Consider the following 17,211-nt stretch of genomic DNA (forward strand, 5'->3'; position numbering starts at 1 on the left):
CAGCTGAATTTAAGCCCTGACCATTGGTCTAGCTCTCCCCCCATTGAAGTCAATGGTACTGACTCCGGTTGCATTGACGTTAATAGGAGCAGAGCGAGGCCAACACTGAGCACTTTTGAAAATATCACCCTTGCTGCTATTGAATAAGCTCAGTAATAATGATATTTCACTAAGTTAGGGACATACCTTGTCCGTTTATATGTTTGCGGGGTTGTATATAAGTTGAAGGCATATGTGCTACCAGACATGGTCAGGCACAGTCAGATACTGTTCTTGTTTTCATCTCAAAAGTACCAGTAAAAATTAACATTCCTTACAACCACATTTGAGTCTGACTCAAAGCCCTAGATTCATCTGTGAAACGTGGGGAGGTTCAGAATCTAAACCCAGATCAATATTTTGTAGCTGGCCATTTGCTTTAGAAAGTGAAACCTTACCCCCAAACCTAAACGCCTCTGAAATCTGGGGTGTTTGAAATCTGCTCTGATTCATCTCTTCTCAAAGCTCACTTCTGTGAGGACTTCCCCTGCCAGCCACTGAGCACAGGACCCACATATGTCAAAAACCAAAACTACTGCACCACTGGAAGGATGGACATATGATTTGGCTGCGCTATACTGTTTACATTTGATTTAGGGCCCAAACCTACAAAAGCTTGCTTGAGTAGCCAGATGGGGCTATTTGTGTAAGAACTACTTGCAAGCTAAGTGTCTGCAATGTTTGGTTTATCCATATTTTTAGGCAGGAACCATCTCTTCAATATTTGTATGGTGCCAAGCAAACTGGCAGGTCTCAGACAACATTATTATTGATTTCTGCTTGGATAGTGAGGAAAGCTACTTTAGAATCAGCTCGCCCTTCCCCTCAAATGCAATATCCTACAGCTCATCGACCAACAAGCCCTTGCTTGAACTATCAGCTCGTGACCTTCTGACCCACAACAGAGTAACCAAGTCAACCTTTGTCTTTTGATCTATAATGTATTTAAATTACTCCGGGAATCACTGTGGCCCTAACTTTGGCCCAGATTTAGAAAAGCGTGTGTTATAGTTAAGCATGTGCTGAAGTCCCACTGACTTCAATGGGAGCTGTAATCCTTAAACATATGCTAAAGTGTTTTTCTGAACTGAGATGGTTTCCTGAAGCAGGGCTTTTACCTCTTCCTTTCCTCTCCTCAACCCAAGTGTTTTAATGAACTAAAGTGTCTCTAGTCACAAGACAGAAAGAACATTTTATTAATTGCTTGTAGATTAAATCTCTAAATTAAAGGTTGTAATGTTTTGGAAATCTCACTCCCCGGCACACTGTATAATGTTCATCTCCTACTTCTTGTAAGCAGCTCATAAGACTTTAATAACCATTTGCAGTTCGCTCCATTGAACAACTGAGAATTAGTTCTAATCTTTAATCCTTATAATTGTATTTCTCTTTGACTCTTATGCTACTTCTAGCAAGAAGAACTGCAGTGCACTACATGCACGAGACCTTGCTGGTAAACAATAGAGGGTTTTGTATATGGGATTGGCATGTTGCTTGGGAGAGGGCCAGAACCACCAATTGATACAACACGCTTTACCTGTCAGGTCAGTATTAAATCTCAGCCAGCTGATAGCTGACCTATCATCTTTCTCCAAAAAGCACCATGAACCAAGCTATGCCGCCCGCTAGCCATATAACTTAAAACAGCCTATGGACACAAGACAATTAAGGGGGAAACAGTTATACTGTCCATTCGTCTGGAGACTGGGGAAGGGCTTTCCCCACCTCAGTTCTATAGTCAAGCATCACAATGCATGCCAGCAGGACGCCTCTTCCGGTTTCTAGGATGAGTGAGGCTCTAGGGCTGTGAAGCACATAGGATTATATTCCAGCGCATGGATCACAACCGCAAACCCGGACTCACACCTGTAATTCCATTGAAGTCAATGGGCTGGATTTACTCCCACTGACTTTGACCAACGCTTAGATACCCTGGCAATAGGCACATCAGAAAAGGGAGAAAGACTTAAGTGGGGTAAAGTAAAATGTTTGCATCCATCTCCTACATAGCCTTCAGATGTCATTTATCTCCTTAGGCCCCAGCTTCTAAGTTGATCCACATGGACAGACTCTTATGCCTATATGGAGCTCCACTGAAGTCAATTAGGTTCTACATTGGCTCAAAGATCCACCCACACAGATCAGTTTGCACGATCGGGCCGAACCTTGTATCAAGGGCAGGGACTGTGCCTTTGTGTGCATTTGTGCAGCACCTAGCAGAATGGAGTTCCAGTTCTGACTGGGATCTCAGAGCACTACTGCAATACACAGGGTGTGCTCCCTCCCCCTGGATTTCTCTTTGCAATCAGTCCTCACACACCCTTACATAAGCTCACCACAGTGAGCTTTACTTACAGTGTCTTCTGCACTTCATGTCCCTACACCATCAGGCTTTTCCCAAGCTGCAACATCCCCCCTTGGCACAGGGGGGCTCAACTCTGTTAGATCCTGGGCTTCTTTGCCCTTCCTTCCAGCTCCCTTCTCTCCCTGTCTCCCATTCAACAGTCCACAGCTGACAAGCTGAAGAATCATTAAATAGTTTATCACTGATCTCCCAAGGTAGCCTGTGCAGGTGCTCAGAGCCTTCCCGCCTCCCCCCCAAACAAGCTCAAGTCAGCTGACACAGGCCAGCTGCAGGTGTTTAATTGCTGTGTAGACATACCCTCAGTTTCTCATCTATGCAATAGGGACATGACCACCAAACTTCCCCAGAGAGCACTGTGAGGCCTGGCAATTAGCAATTCAATGTTTATAAAGCACTATGAAGATATAAAGCACTACATATTATTAACAGTAATATAGACATATGTACTGATATGTACCCATTATTTTTTTTTTAAAGAATCTCTGTTGATTTTAAAAGAAGCCAGCACTTCCATTTCTGATTCTTCTGGAGGTTGGTGTGTGTGTTAGTGGGAGGCTCATAGAAAAAAAAATTACTGGTGACCAAACCAGTAACAAGTCTAAAAAGCATCTTAAAGTGAGAAAGAGGCCCCAGCGGGATGTGTCAGGCCTTTGTCGCGGGCTCTGAAACCCAAAGAGAAAAGAGACAGATCAGGTTTGGAATAAAAGAGAAAAACGGCAACCCTGTCAAAACAGCCATTCAAGACTTAGTCATCACTCGCTTCTTTTTCCCTAATCCACTTTCGGTGGAGAAGTCATCTGGGCTAATTAGTCCAAAAGCACATAGTAAGAAGCAACTAAAAATAGCTGGGAAAAAAAGGCTGCTACTCAGTCCACTGGGATAATAAGGGCAGCTTCATTTAATGGTAACTGGACCATGAAATCTCCAAAACCATTGCATCTTGGTTGCATTGTAGAGGCTACAGTTTCTCTGACAAAGTTCAAAATAGTTGTTGGGTACAGTTGCAATAGAGCAGTAACACACTGGATACCTTTAGTGAGGTAATTTTTGCATTCTGTAACATTCCGTTAAGAGGAAGATACAGTAGTGAACATATAGAGGCTGAGAACAATAATATTGTACTTAATCCCAAACTGCTTATCACTGAACAAGCCTGGGACTGGCTTTGTCTGTTCATTGGTAAGTGCAATCGTAAGACTGATCATGCCAGAGGTTCGCTGGGCAATGCCTATGCCACTTGATGCAGTGTCTTTCACACAAATCATTACCTCAAACTACTTTACAGAGTGAAAACGCAAGGGAGCAAAGATGTGAGATTTGAAAAGAGAACGGGAGTTCAGAGGGTTGTTTATAAAGCACACAAATTGCTGGAAGTCCCATGATGCATCAGCAATTTACAGCTTGATTCCCCTCTTCAGGCACTGGGATAGGAGGGAATATAAGGCCTAATTTCCTTCCGTCTTCCATATTCAGAGAGGGGGCAACCCATGGCTGGGACTCCCCCACCCCCATAATCCTTTGGATATTTGGGCCTCACGGATCATATGTCCATCCCTAGCAGGCAACATGATGAAGTGTGCTAAGGAGGCAGCTTCAGAGAAGAAGGTTCTCACCATTCGTGGCTAGGTTGTGTGAAAGGACAGAAAAGCGGTTCAGTTTCTGTTACTGAAACATAAGCTTCTCCATGGGAGATTAGTGCTGAGGTAACTAATTACTTGGCTTTCTCTTGCTCTGATCTTTCATTACCAAGACGCAGAACATGCTACAGGAACAGGAGTAAGAAGTCAAAGCTTCTATGATACAATGTGGTCATAAACTGGTAGAATACGGTGTAAACTAAGCTGAAAAGAACACCGCCAAGTTGCTCTTGTCATCAGCAGCTACTTTAGTTAGGGGAATTGCCCCAATTCAGCCATTAGTGTAGCTACAAAACAAAGCCCTAATCCTGCATCAATCTAGAATATTTGGGGAGAATGACTTCTGCTAAGGACACCTGTGCAATAGTAAGGGCTCGTTTACACTTAAAATAATGCAGGGGTAGTGAAGACTCTGCCTACACCGATGGGAGAAGTTCTCCCATCGGTGTAGGTATTCCAGCTCCCCGAGAGGCAGTAGCTAGTGCTGTCTAAACCAGGGGTTAGCTTGGTTCAACCACTCAAGGGTGTGGATTTTTCACATCCCTCAGTGACATAGTTATACCAACCTAATTTCCTAGTGTAGACCAGGTATAAGAATGTGAGAAACTAGTCTTCCTGGTACCTAGACTCCATTATGGACATTTAGCTCTGTAGACTTTATTCTTCCTGCTTAACCCCTTTAGAGGCACATTACAGTAGTGCTGGACAGAACTCAGCACCTTCACTTAACATGCTGCCCTATCACCCTCGTATAGGATAACGTCAGATATATTAAAGATTTCCCTGTGTGAAAAGCATAAGTCCTATTCTACGTAGGAGGAACCGAGACACAAAAGGAGAAGCGACCTTCCGAAAGGTCACATAGATTCTCTACGGCAGAGCCAGGAATCAAATCTAAAATCTCAAGTCCTAGTCCAGAGCCTTTCACACAAGAACATCCACCCTTCCCCGTTCAACAACAATAATAACAGTGTAACAATAACAACACCTAGCTCTGACTTAGAGCTTTTCGTTAGTAGATCTGAAAGTGCTGAACCTCGGCTGTCGGTGCCATTGTCTCCATTTTACAGATGAGGAAATGGAGGCACAGCGAGGTGAAGTGACCTGCCCAAGACCACCCAACAGGCCACTCTATGGCTCTATGGCTGAGCCAGGAACAGAATCCAGGTCTCCCCAGTTCCCAGTCCAGCACTCAAAGCACATTAACTTCAAGGGAGTTACCCCAGGGGTGAATCTTTTCCCTATTTTGGGAACATGCCAAGAACTCTGAAAGGTGATGGTCAATCAAGCTCAACACTCGTGGATATGAATACGTCATTTGAATGACTAATTTTCAGTTTTGCTAACCACAATTGCTTTTCAGTGTTTGTGATGACACAGGGCACTGGATATTCTCACTCAGTTCACCTTCCCCTCTTTAAACAGAGTTGGGTGCTTCTATAACATTGATAAACACAATCTTACAGTCAGCTATTTTCATCCAAGATAATTGCTATTCAATGGCCCTAGTCAATAAGCACCTTGTACTGAAGCATTATTGCTAGCTGCAGTGAATCAAGTGTTGCCTTTTTATTATTTTAGAACAAGCTGCTTTGGTACTGTAAACTGCAGATATTCACTTCCTCCCCATTCACTCCTGTGTCGAAATAAAATAAACCACGGTCTCCCAAAAATCTATGCCCATGGAATAAAGTGAATGTTCCCACTTCCTCTCAACTTAGCAACAGACCCAGATGCCCCTCACTGGGTCAAATATAACCAAAATGGAGCTGTCATCTGGGCAAAGTGATGGTCCACACTGGGGCCACACACATGGAACACATCCACATGGAACACGCTAGCTGGTAATAGTTAATCCCAGTTTAGGGACTGTGTCCAGATAGCACATTTCTACATCCAGATAGCACATTTTTAACAAGTATTAAAGCCCATTTACACTAGTGCTTAACAATCGTATTAAAACCTTCATGATTTTGTATTAGCTGATAATATCACCTGGAAACAAAAGAGGAGTCTGATACAGAAGGGCAACAAAAATGATTAGGGGGTCTGGAACAGCTTCCATAGGAGGAGAGATTAAAAAGACCGGGACTATTCACCTTAGAAAAGAGACGGCTAAGGGGGGATATGATAGAGGTCTATAAAATCATGACTGGTGTGGAGAAAGCGAATAGAGAAGTGTTATTTACCCCATCACATAACCCAAGAACCAGGGTGTGGGAGTGTATTATTCGTACCCTGACCTGATGGCTACCTAGTGGACACTTACAGCAGGCCTGGTGCTGGACACCGGGTCAAGTGAGGCTGCCTACAGGGAGCTGGAAGGTGGCCACTTTCACTCAGGCGCCTCACTGGCGGCGAGTTCCGCGGACTTGGCCGCCATCCACTAGATAGTAGAAAGTATCCAAGGTCGTAAACAAGAAAGCTATGTAAGCTAAGAAGCTACCAATAATATGTAAGCTGTTCCCATGCTAAGTGTGTGAAATTATATAATAGCCAATCAGCAATTGTGTGACCATTGTATGCAAAGATGATAAAAAGGTATATAAGCTGGAGAACAAGATGAAATAAACGATTCTGCTTGCAATCATATTGGTTGTTGTGCTTTATCCGTCCTGCATCCTCTGTCATCAGCAGTGGAACTCTCCCTCATCCTCTGCTATCAGCATTGGAACCCGACAAATGGTGACCCCGACGTGATTGCAATTCAAGTGGATTGGATTGTGTGTCGGGCAGGGAGAAGAAACGCAGGAGTTATAGCCGCTGCAGGAGGTACTGCGCTGGACGCAGCTCCTGGTCGTCCAAGAGGGACGTGTATGAGCTCACAGGAGATACTGCGGTGAAGGCAGCTCCTGGTTGCCCAGAGGCAGGCGTGGTCGCCCAGAGAGGCAGGCGTGGTCGCCCAGAGGCAGGTGTGGTCGCCCAGAGAGGCAGGCGTGGTCGCCCAGAGAGGCAGGCGTGGTCGCCCAGAGAGGCAGGCGTGGTCGCCCAGAGAGGCAGGCGTGGTCGCCCAGAGGCAGGCGTGGTCGCCCAGAGGCAGGCGTGGTCGCCCAGAGACGTGGTCGTCCGAGAGAGACGTGGTCGTCCAGAGGCGTGGTCGTCCGAGAGGGACGTGTTTGAGCTCAAAGGTGAGCGGCTAATTAATTAAGTATGGGAAACGCTGCATCAGCTGAAGAAAAAACGGTGCTTGAATTTTTTATATGTATCGCGGAGCGCCAAGGGGAAAAGGTGTCCCCGGATAAATTATCTTGCTTATTGAAGTGGGAACTAAGAAGGGGATTTTTTGTAAAATCAAGTACTGTATTTGATAAGACTGTCTGGGAATACTTGGGCTCCGACCTATGGGAGTCGGTAGCCCATGGCAACAAGGAAGCCTTTGCCTTAAGTCAGACCTGGAATAAGGCAAGGAGGATGGTGAAGAACCTTGCGGCTGAAGCGGGGGTACAAGCGGCAGTGAGAGAAATATTTCAAGTGGGAAATGAGACGCCTCATGTATTGCCAGTAGGGAACGAAGTGAGTGTGGAGACCTGGACCGCAGTTCCATACCTCCGCGAGGAGATTGGTCGGTGACGGCCAAAGCGTGTGATAAATACTGGCACATAGGAAAATAAGACTCCTAAAGAGACCTCTACCATGGGAAATGAAAGAAATACTAAGTGGCAGGTTTCTCTGAAGAAGTACAGAAGTACTGAGTGGCAGTCAGACTTCTCTTATGTGGTATAATAAGTGTGTGAAAAGGATTTTAAAAACTGTTTGTAATTAGGTGCTACCTTAAGTGTTTCAAGAGAGAGAGAGAGGAGATTTTTTTTTCCTTTCTTTTTCTTCTCTGTTTCTCTCTCCTTATCTCTCTCTCCGTTTCTCTTCTCTTGTTTCTAAAAACCTTTGAGAGAGGGGGAGGGAGTGGGTAAACATAATGGGAAATTGTAAAAAATAAGGATCGGGTCCTTAAGCATTTTGGTTCGAACAACATGGTTTATGGCCAAAAGGAGAAAGGGGGGCCGAAGATAAAATGCAGACAGGGTGAAAACTCTAAAGAAAGACTGCATAAGTCCCAGGTAAGGAGTCTAAAGGACTCCAAAAAGGAAAAAGTGAAAATTTAGATAAAGAGTATATAGAGAGGTTGAGGCCGGGGTTGGGGAGTAGGACGTGGTACCTTTTTGGCCCCAGGAGATTCCTCCTGCCACTATTGTGGACAGTTGGGACACTGGAAAGCAGAATGTCCAAGACGATCTGGCCAGTCGGAGTGGACATTTGGGCCACCACCACCTCCTCCCCGAGACCAGACTCAACCTTTATATTAGGACAGCCTGGGAAATAGTAACTTTATTAATGCACCCTTTTTGTTAATAGATTAATCAGGTTTTTATGTGTTTTGTTTTATTGATGGAAAACCAGTAAAATGTTTTATAAACACTTTCTAGACACTGAAGTCAGCAGATCCACCTTAAAAGTTTAGGAGTTTTCTCTATTCCCTTATCAAGGAAGAATGTAAACCAATTAATGCCGCATCTAGTGTCTAAACCACTATCTGTTTCTTTGAGATCTATTTCTAATTAGCATGCTTTTCTTTTAAGTTTTTATTTTTCAGTTAACCTGGTAGGTAGACATTTATATTGTAAAATTTGATTGTACTATTTATTGTTTACCAGATGGGATTAATTTGTTATTTTCCTTGTGAAAATGAAAATTCTATTTTGGCTGTATTTCTTGAATAGGGACAGGATTTTGAAATATCCAGCATACAAAAGGAATATGTCCTGTAATTACATCTCTCCTTAACAAGGAATTATTGTGCCTATTTGAATCCTCTAAAACACCCCAATTTTTCCTGTTAGAAAACCTGGAAAATATTCATTGCTTTGTGTAAGATTGTGTGGGGATAAGTATAAGATCATTGCCTGTTACAGTAATGCCATGGACCCTGTAGCTGCAGGGCTTCCACCTTGTCTCCGTGCCATTGCAGCTGTAGCTGCCTTGGGTAAAACCTCGGAAACTTTGATTTTTGGTTCTCCACTTATTATTTTTGTACCTCATATTTGTTTAACAAAATATAAAATTCCTTTGTTGTTTGCAGGTCATATTACACTCACCCGATGTCCAGTTTTTGATCCTGCCTTATTGTTATCCACCCTTTGTAGAACCCAAAATTGATTTTCTATGTTATTGGCTCCTGTCAAAGAAATTTTAAAGGTATTCTTGTGGCTGACTATGCTGTTTGTTCTTAACATGAGGTAATTAAAAGTAACCCTTTCCCTTCTGTGAACCCTGATCAAGAAGCTAATTTTTTTTCCTGTAACTACAGTTTGTATCCTGATCGAAGGTAAATTTGTTAATGATTTCCATTAGGCCCTTGGTGTTGTTCATAATTATGGTTAACTCTAAAAACAAAAAGGCTTCCCCACTTTGGGAGGCTTCCATATTAAATGAATCTTATGTTGCTGCTTTATAAATGTTGTATAGTTATTTTTTATTATTGTTGTTGTTAAATGTCTAGTTTATTGGCATGTTTTAATAGACTCTGTTGCTAAGGCTGCAGTCCTTTTTGTATTTTAGGCCACATCTATGTTGTTTTGTGTTTATATTAGTTTAGTTTAATATGTATTAGTAATTGTATGTTTATTTTTGAATGGGTAAAAGTTTACCCATGTGCAAAGGCTGACACTATTATAGTCAGCAAAAGGCTTGTGAAGGAATTTATCCCTTGCTTTGGGATCCCTCTGTCTACCAACAGTAACAGGTCAAGTTATAAAAGAAGTTTGCAAGGCTCTTGATATCCAACAGAACTTTTATTGCCCACATCATTTTCAGTTTGCAGGGGCAGTGAAAAGACAGAATGGTGTTCTGAAAAAATAAACTAGCCAAAATTTGTCATGAAACCAGCCTCAAATGGCCAGATGCCCTGCCTTTAGCCCTTATAAGTATAAAATCATCATGTAACTAAAAGACTGAACTCTTACCACACAAGATCCTAATGGGCTGACCCGTGAGGCTTTCTAGCTCTCCACCAGTATCAATTCACCTAATGGATATTAATTTAGCTAATGAAACTGATTTGACTTATTGTCAAGCATTAATGAAGTGTGTTAAGGCCTTTTGTTCACAGGTCCAAGAAGCCTTTCCCCAAGACCCTCAAAAAGCATGTCATGATCTACAGCCCAGTGATTGGATTCACGTAAAGGTCCACCAAGACAGACAGCCCTGAAACTGCGTTGGAAAGGCCCACTCCAGGTATTTCTCACCACCAACACTGTTGTAAAGTGCCAAGGTTGCCAGTCCTGAATACATGCCTAACACTGTAAAAGAACCTCTGCACCTGTAATGACAAGGTCAGTGGAACAGGGTGCAAGTGCTTGTAACCTCTCCCCTGCTCAAGAAAAGGATTTGCCACTCCAGAGCGAAAAGGATTTGAAACCACTCCAGAGCGAAGAGGATTTGAAACCACTCCAGAGCGAAGAGGATATACCACGACGTCATCCCTACCACCTCAGAAGAAAAAGACTTAAAACTCCCCAGATCACTGGTTCCCTAAATGGGTATGGCTAGTGATCTTTTGGATGTTCTGTATTGGCCTTATCTGGATGACTTTATTTTGATCCAAGTTCCTGATTAACGGTACACCTGTCGAGGAAATCCCCAAGGTCCATGGGGAAGAAGACCAACAACCTGATGACTTTGAGGTACAATTACAACCCAAGCAACTAAACCATAAAAGACCATGCTTCTTGGACTATACAGACACATCTTTATAATTAATTAATCAATTACAAACAGATTTCAATGTGTCTAACTGTTGGATTTGTAGTCATGTTCCCTTGCATTTTGAAGAAGGTATACCCGTGGTTCTGATTGTGTTAAACACCATGTAGTAAAGGGATTGAGAAGTTAACACTACAGAGTTTGGAGGGACAGTTGAAAGTGTGAAAAGTGTTATAGGAAGAGAATTTTTGAATTTTTTTTTGCAGCCTTCTGAAGGAAAAACAGGCCCTTCTCCCAAATAATTGGTCTGTAAATATGTAAATAATCAATTGTAATTAATTGCTGCAGGCTGATAGACAATCTGATTTAAATCATTTGAATATGGACGATTCAGTCAAAATTACTAAAAGACCTACTAATTTAATGCACATGACATTTTACAAATCGCATTATTATTCCATACCATTTCCCAAGATGATATGTCATGGGGTTTCACAGATTTATTTTATGCCTTAATCTTATGGCTACCAAATTTATTTTGGCTTAAGTAATTGTTTGTGTGTATAATTTGTTTTATTGTTATTTTTATTTGTTGTTGTTTTTAGTGTTTGGGTACTTTGCCCTCTGTTTGCTCTGTTTTTAGTTGGTTTGTTAAGGCCGGAGTGCCTGTCGTGCAAATGTTAACTTAAGTTGAAATTATTAAATTTAAGCAAAAGCTAGCTCAGGTTTATAAGTGAGCCACACTGGTATTACAGTATGGCTCAAAGGGGGGATTGTAGGAAAATAATTGTCTGCTTGATTATAGTCACTTTATTTTAGTTTTTTGAGTGTTCTGCTCTTTGCTGAAATCACCCCCCTTCCTTTTCCCATAGTGTTTGATTTTTTGCCAGGGTCAGAGACAGGGTAAGGAGAGAGCCAACTAGTTTTAATTAGTCATATAGCCTTCTGAGGGAGAGATCAGACAACTTTAATAGAAAAGTAGAAATTTTTTGTTCATATGTTATTTGTTATGTATATTTTTTAAAATAGAAATGTATAAGTTAATGGTAATAGTAGTAATATTTTGAATATACCTATAAGTATCAAAAATTTATGCATATGTAATTTTTTTTTGTCTTGTTTGTATAAATATGTAAAAAAGCATGTCTTCAGGGTCTCACACTGACCACATGCTGGGAAGTGTAAAAGAAAGGGGGGAGCTGTGGGGGTATATTATCCATATGCTGACCTAACGGCTGCAGAATCGTGCAGCTATCGATTTTTTTTGTTGGCACAGGGACACGGTTGTGAGGATTTTGAAGGCATGTGTTGTATGAATTTATTAGATCATTTATATTTTGTTTATGCTTTATTGCAACGCCTTGCTGATAATATGCATAAGATCACGCAAAATGTTAATCCCTTTTGGGAGTGGCTTAGTAGCTTTGGTTGGCCCTTTTGGCTTGTTTTGTTTTTGTTTTATATAGGCATTATTGTTGTGGGGATTGTATTTCTTTTGTTTATTTGTGTCCCCTGTTTTATTCGTTTATTGCAAGGTAGTCTGGAGTGTTTTGTTGAGCGCCTATTTAAAAGAAAGGGGGGAGATGTGGGAGTGTATTATTCGTACCCTGACCTGATGGCTACCTAGTGGACACTTACAGCAGGCCTGGTGCTGGACACCGGGTCAAGTGAGGCTGCCTACAGGGAGCTGGAAGGTGGCCACTTTCACTCAGGCGCCTCACTGGCGGCGAGTTCCGCGGACTTGGCCGCCATCCACTAGATAGTAGAAAGTATCCAAGGTCGTAAACAAGAAAGCTATGTAAGCTAAGAAGCTACCAATAATATGTAAGCTGTTCCCATGCTAAGTGTGTGAAATTATATAATAGCCAATCAGCAATTGTGTGACCATTGTATGCAAAGATGATAAAAAGGTATATAAGCTGGAGAACAAGATGAAATAAACGATTCTGCTTGCAATCATATTGGTTGTTGTGCTTTATCCGTCCTGCATCCTCTGTCATCAGCAGTGGAACTCTCCCTCATCCTCTGCTATCAGCATTGGAACCCGACACCAGGGGTCACCCAATGAAATTAGTTGGCAGCAGATTTAAAGCATACATTGGAAAGTTCTTCTTCACGCTACACACAGTCACCTGTGGAACTCATTGCCGGGGATGTTGTGAAGGCCAAAAGTATAACTGAGTTCAAAAAAGAATTAGAGAAGTTTATGGAGGATGGGTTCATCAATGGTTGATAGCCAAGATGGTCAGGGATGCAACCCCATGCTCCAGGTGTCCCTACCCCTCAAAGTGCGAGAAGCTGGGACTGGATGATAGAGAATAGATCACTCAATAATTGCCCTGTTCTGTTCATTCCTCTAACACATCCGGTACTGACCACTGTCAGAAGACAGTATACTGGACTAGACGGACCATTGGTTTGACTTGATATGGCTGTTTTTATGGAACCAGGAAAATAACTGCGGAGAGATGGTTGTTTTATGGACATGGCATCTATTCATTACCTGTCAGTTCATACAAATATCCATCTTAATATATCTATAAAGGATAAAAATAGGGCATTTCCTGGGGATTAATGATTTACAGAGCTCCTTTAACTCATTACCTCCTGCAAGCTAGTAATCAATTCAACACCAGTAAATGCCCTGAACAATGCTCCTTATACCCTAACTATTCAGACTACATGTACATGGAAATCTGGCTTCAGCCTTATCGACTGAGACACAAAACTTCTCCACGCAGTATAATTGGGACATTATTGTATACTGATACACCTGTCTAACCTCTACAATGCTAGTAGGCGCTGAAGGTTCGGCCACATATCATAAGAAAGGCCACTGGCCCAAGATTTATAATAAGGTCTCTCTGATTTGATGTGACCTCAGTGTAGCAAATTAGGCCCCCCATTCCTGCAAAAAATCTCCATGCAGAGAGACCTCATACTTCTGACCAAACAGAGCTCCTGGCAGGATCAGGGCCTTTGTAATAATGGTAGAGATGAAACACAGCCCCCTCCCAAAAAAGTTATGTTTGCAGAATTCTAGTAATTTACGGGGATACACTCACTTTCTAACCATTTGCTTATTTACACACACTATAACTATTCCTTGAATGGACAGAGCAATAATTAAATTCAGAATTTAAAATAACAAATTTCTATGGGTAAGCAAGAGAACTCGAGCCAGAAAAACTGTGGTTGTACCCAAATAACTTATGGTGTGGACTAAGGCACTAGCCTAAGACACAGGGCACCAGTGTTTTAGTCCCAGCTCTGCCACTGACCTGCTTTGAGACCTCAGACAAGTCAGTTCCCCTCTCTGCGTCTCCATTTCTGCTCCCACCTTTTGTCTGTCTTGTTTTCATCTGGAAGCTCTTCAGGTCAGAGACCGTCTCTCACTGTGTGTTCGTACAAGCACCTAGCACAATGGGGCCTCAGGTCACTAACTTATCGCAAGCTGTAGATGCTTTTACAAAAGGTGAAATATAAAACACTGGGTATAAAGCTGTATTATATTAAATAACTAGACACTGTTGAAAATTTACAACCATTAGCAGATACATTATGTAGGGGAATTACCCAGAGCCAGTCTTGTCAGTGGACAGCTAACTCATTCCTTGGGGATGCCTATTGTAAGGTATCAGATTGTCAGGAAGGAGTTGTGTGCTAAAAAAATTAAATTCCTCAACAGTCTCTAAAGTCCAGTACAGAAGACTTATGTTTTCAATAAATTTCTTCTACATTTTTACTCCATGCCTCTGTAGCTGTCCACTGTTTGCATGCAACTTAATTGCTCACGAAATTTTTTTTTAAAACCCAAAGCCTGCTCTGTTCTGCTGTAGGTACAATGAAAAAAAGTCCCATTTATTTGAAATTAACCTCAGAGAAATTCATTATACTGTTGTAACCTGGTTTATCACCATGTAGTGAAAGCTTCACCCAGAAAGGTTCTTAACCTCATAAACCACAAATTTTAACAAGGGTAGTATGAAAAGAATCCTATAGTTCCGTGCTTTGTTCACATGGCAGCAATTGGAGTGCATTAGGCCTGCTGAATCACCCTGGCAGAACAAAACCATAATAGTGATCCGAAACTTGCCAGCTTCCAGGACTGTTCACCAAAGAGCCTAACAAACGTTGCAAGCCTGAAAAAAAAAAGATACATGAATAACCGCACATACACCCAGGCTGCAGGGACCGTCAGGGTCTGATCCTGCTCACACTGACGTCACAGAATCATAGAGTTGGAAGGGACCTCAGGAGGTCATCTAGTCCAACCGCCTGCTCAAAGCAGGACTAACCTCAGCTATATCATCCCAGCCAGGGTTTTGTCAAGCCGCAGCTTAAAAACCTCTAAAGATGGAGATTCCACCACATCCCTAGGTAACCCATTCCAGCGCTTCACCACCCTCCTAGTGAAAAACTTTTTCCTAATGTCCAACCTAGACCTCCCGCCCTGCAACTTGAGACCGTTGCTCCTTGTTCTGTCGTCTGCCACCACGGAGAACAGCCTAGCTCCATCCTCCCTGGAACCCCCTTTCAGGTAGCTAAAGGCTGCTATCAAATCCCCCCTCATTCTTCTCTTCTGCAGGCTAAACAAGCCTAGTTCCCTCAGCCTCTCCTCATACGTCTTATGCTTGTATGTCAATGGGTGCAAGATCAAATCAAACTACTCCTCGTTCAAAAGCCAACATTGCTCCTGAAACTGAATCATATCTAAGGCTACGTCTTCACTGATGGTGGCAAATTCGCCGCCATCAGTTGATCCAGAGAAATCGATCTGAGTGGTCAGTGAGGATCCGCTCGGTAGATCCAGAAATTGACGTATTAAGACCACCTCCTCAAGTGGCGTAGCACTGCATCAACGGGAACACGGTTCCCGTCAGCGCAGTGCAGTGAAGACGGCGCACAGAAGAGAAGCAGAGAAGTCGACGGGAGTTATGCAAGTTTTTTGCGTAGCTTGTGTAACTCCAGTCGACTGCCGCCGAATCTCGGAGGTAAGTGTAGACAAGCCCTAAGACAGCACCTTGCACCCTTTAGTCATTTGGGCCCCAATCCAGAAAATCATTTTAGGCATTTAACTCTAAGCACAGGTGAAGTCAGTGGGACTACTCATATGTTTACAAATGAAGCATGGGCTTCAGTGTTTTGCTGGATCAGGGCCTTGATCCTTTCAAGTCTACAATGGTAGCTGCAGGTCTTACTATGGCACTGTTCTGGAGGAAGACAGCAGCCTTCTCCATAGAATTTGGACCCCCACACAAGCAGTCTTATTCACCTTTCTTCCACTACCTATAGAGGCCAGCCAGCAGCTTTCATCTAGAGTGTCATCTAGCAATTTCCCAAGATCAACATCAGTCAAAGCTTTAGATTGAACAACAGTTTATTAGCAATTTACAGAAGTGGGTGGGTGGTAGGTGTTGCATCCCAGAATGGGAGAGGACAAATGGCCCTTTGAGCAAGATCTACACTTAACTTACAGAATGATTGTCCCCTGGACAGCTATGCAGTAGGCAAATCTTAGCTCCAAATTTACATTTGTCTCCCTGTACAAGCTCTAAGCAGTAAATGTATCTGGGAATAATTATAATGTAACATCTATTTTTATATAGCACAATAATTCTTCTGCTTCATCAATAGAGCTACTGCTTCATAGCCTTTAATATCTTTATCCTCTCAACAACCCTCGGAGACAGGGCAGCACTATCATCATCATCTCCATTTTGCAGATAAGGAACAGAAAGGCTAGGTGACTTGCCCAGGGTCACACAGGAAGCTATGGCAGAGCAGCGAATCAAACTCAAATGCTAGGCTGGAGCCCTAACCACTGAACCACCCTTCCTCTTACATGACTGAGTTTCCCATGTTCTTGGAAACCCAGATCAGCTATAGGCCAAGGTGACACAAAGAGGGGTACGTTCATTAGAGCTATGTCAACATGCACAGTCCCTTTTGATTCGGATGCCCTTTCTTTTTAAATCAGATTAAACAAAAGTTAATCTCTTTCTTTACTCTTACTAAACATAGATTGACCTAGGAACGCGTTTCTCAAATCTGATAGCTCCTGTCTATTCCAAGCAGGTTGTCTCCAGACTTGGTACACTTTCCATTCACGTGCCCAAGCTGAACACACAAACCTTCATATATAAAGTTCCGTTACCTTCCTATTAATGAGGAACTGTATCTCATGCCAGGCTCCAAGCCTGCAAGCTGCTCCTTGCGGGTGACTTCAGTGGACCTCCACATACCAGGGTCCACCCATATAGCCCAGCTTTCAGGGTCATGCCCTAAAGGAGTCACTTATAAGTAGGTCAAAGGTCTGAGGCAGAGTTTAACTGAGCATCTGAGGGAGCTGGCAAGAGGTAGCATCAACAGCTCTAGAATAGCCCCATCAATATCTGCACAATTTAGGCATACATTTGGTTTTATTTTTAAAAAGTCTCTAGACTTTAGGATTGCAAAGAAAGCCTCCTGAAT

The 17,211-nt window shown here is 42.6% G+C and overlaps 1 protein-coding gene and 1 long non-coding RNA gene across 2 annotated transcripts in view; one reads left to right on the forward strand and one right to left on the reverse strand.

Annotated features, from left to right (window-relative positions):
- Positions 1 to 17,211, reverse strand: part of LOC137150797 (protein eva-1 homolog C-like) — a 180,836-nt gene that overhangs the window by 103,134 nt on the left and 60,491 nt on the right. The gene's annotated exons all lie outside the window — the stretch shown is intronic.
- LOC137150707 (uncharacterized) lies at positions 6,263 to 12,285 on the forward strand. The gene is made up of 2 exons (XR_010919049.1): positions 6,263 to 6,953; positions 7,020 to 12,285. It is a non-coding gene; the product is annotated as an uncharacterized lncRNA (long non-coding RNA).

The sequence above is a fragment of the Emydura macquarii genome, unplaced genomic scaffold, assembly GCF_026122565.2.
Source record: "Emydura macquarii macquarii isolate MOO-44397 ecotype Brisbane River unplaced genomic scaffold, CSIRO-AGI_Emac_v2 contig_1027, whole genome shotgun sequence".
In the NCBI taxonomy this organism is placed as follows: Eukaryota; Metazoa; Chordata; order Testudines; family Chelidae; genus Emydura; species Emydura macquarii.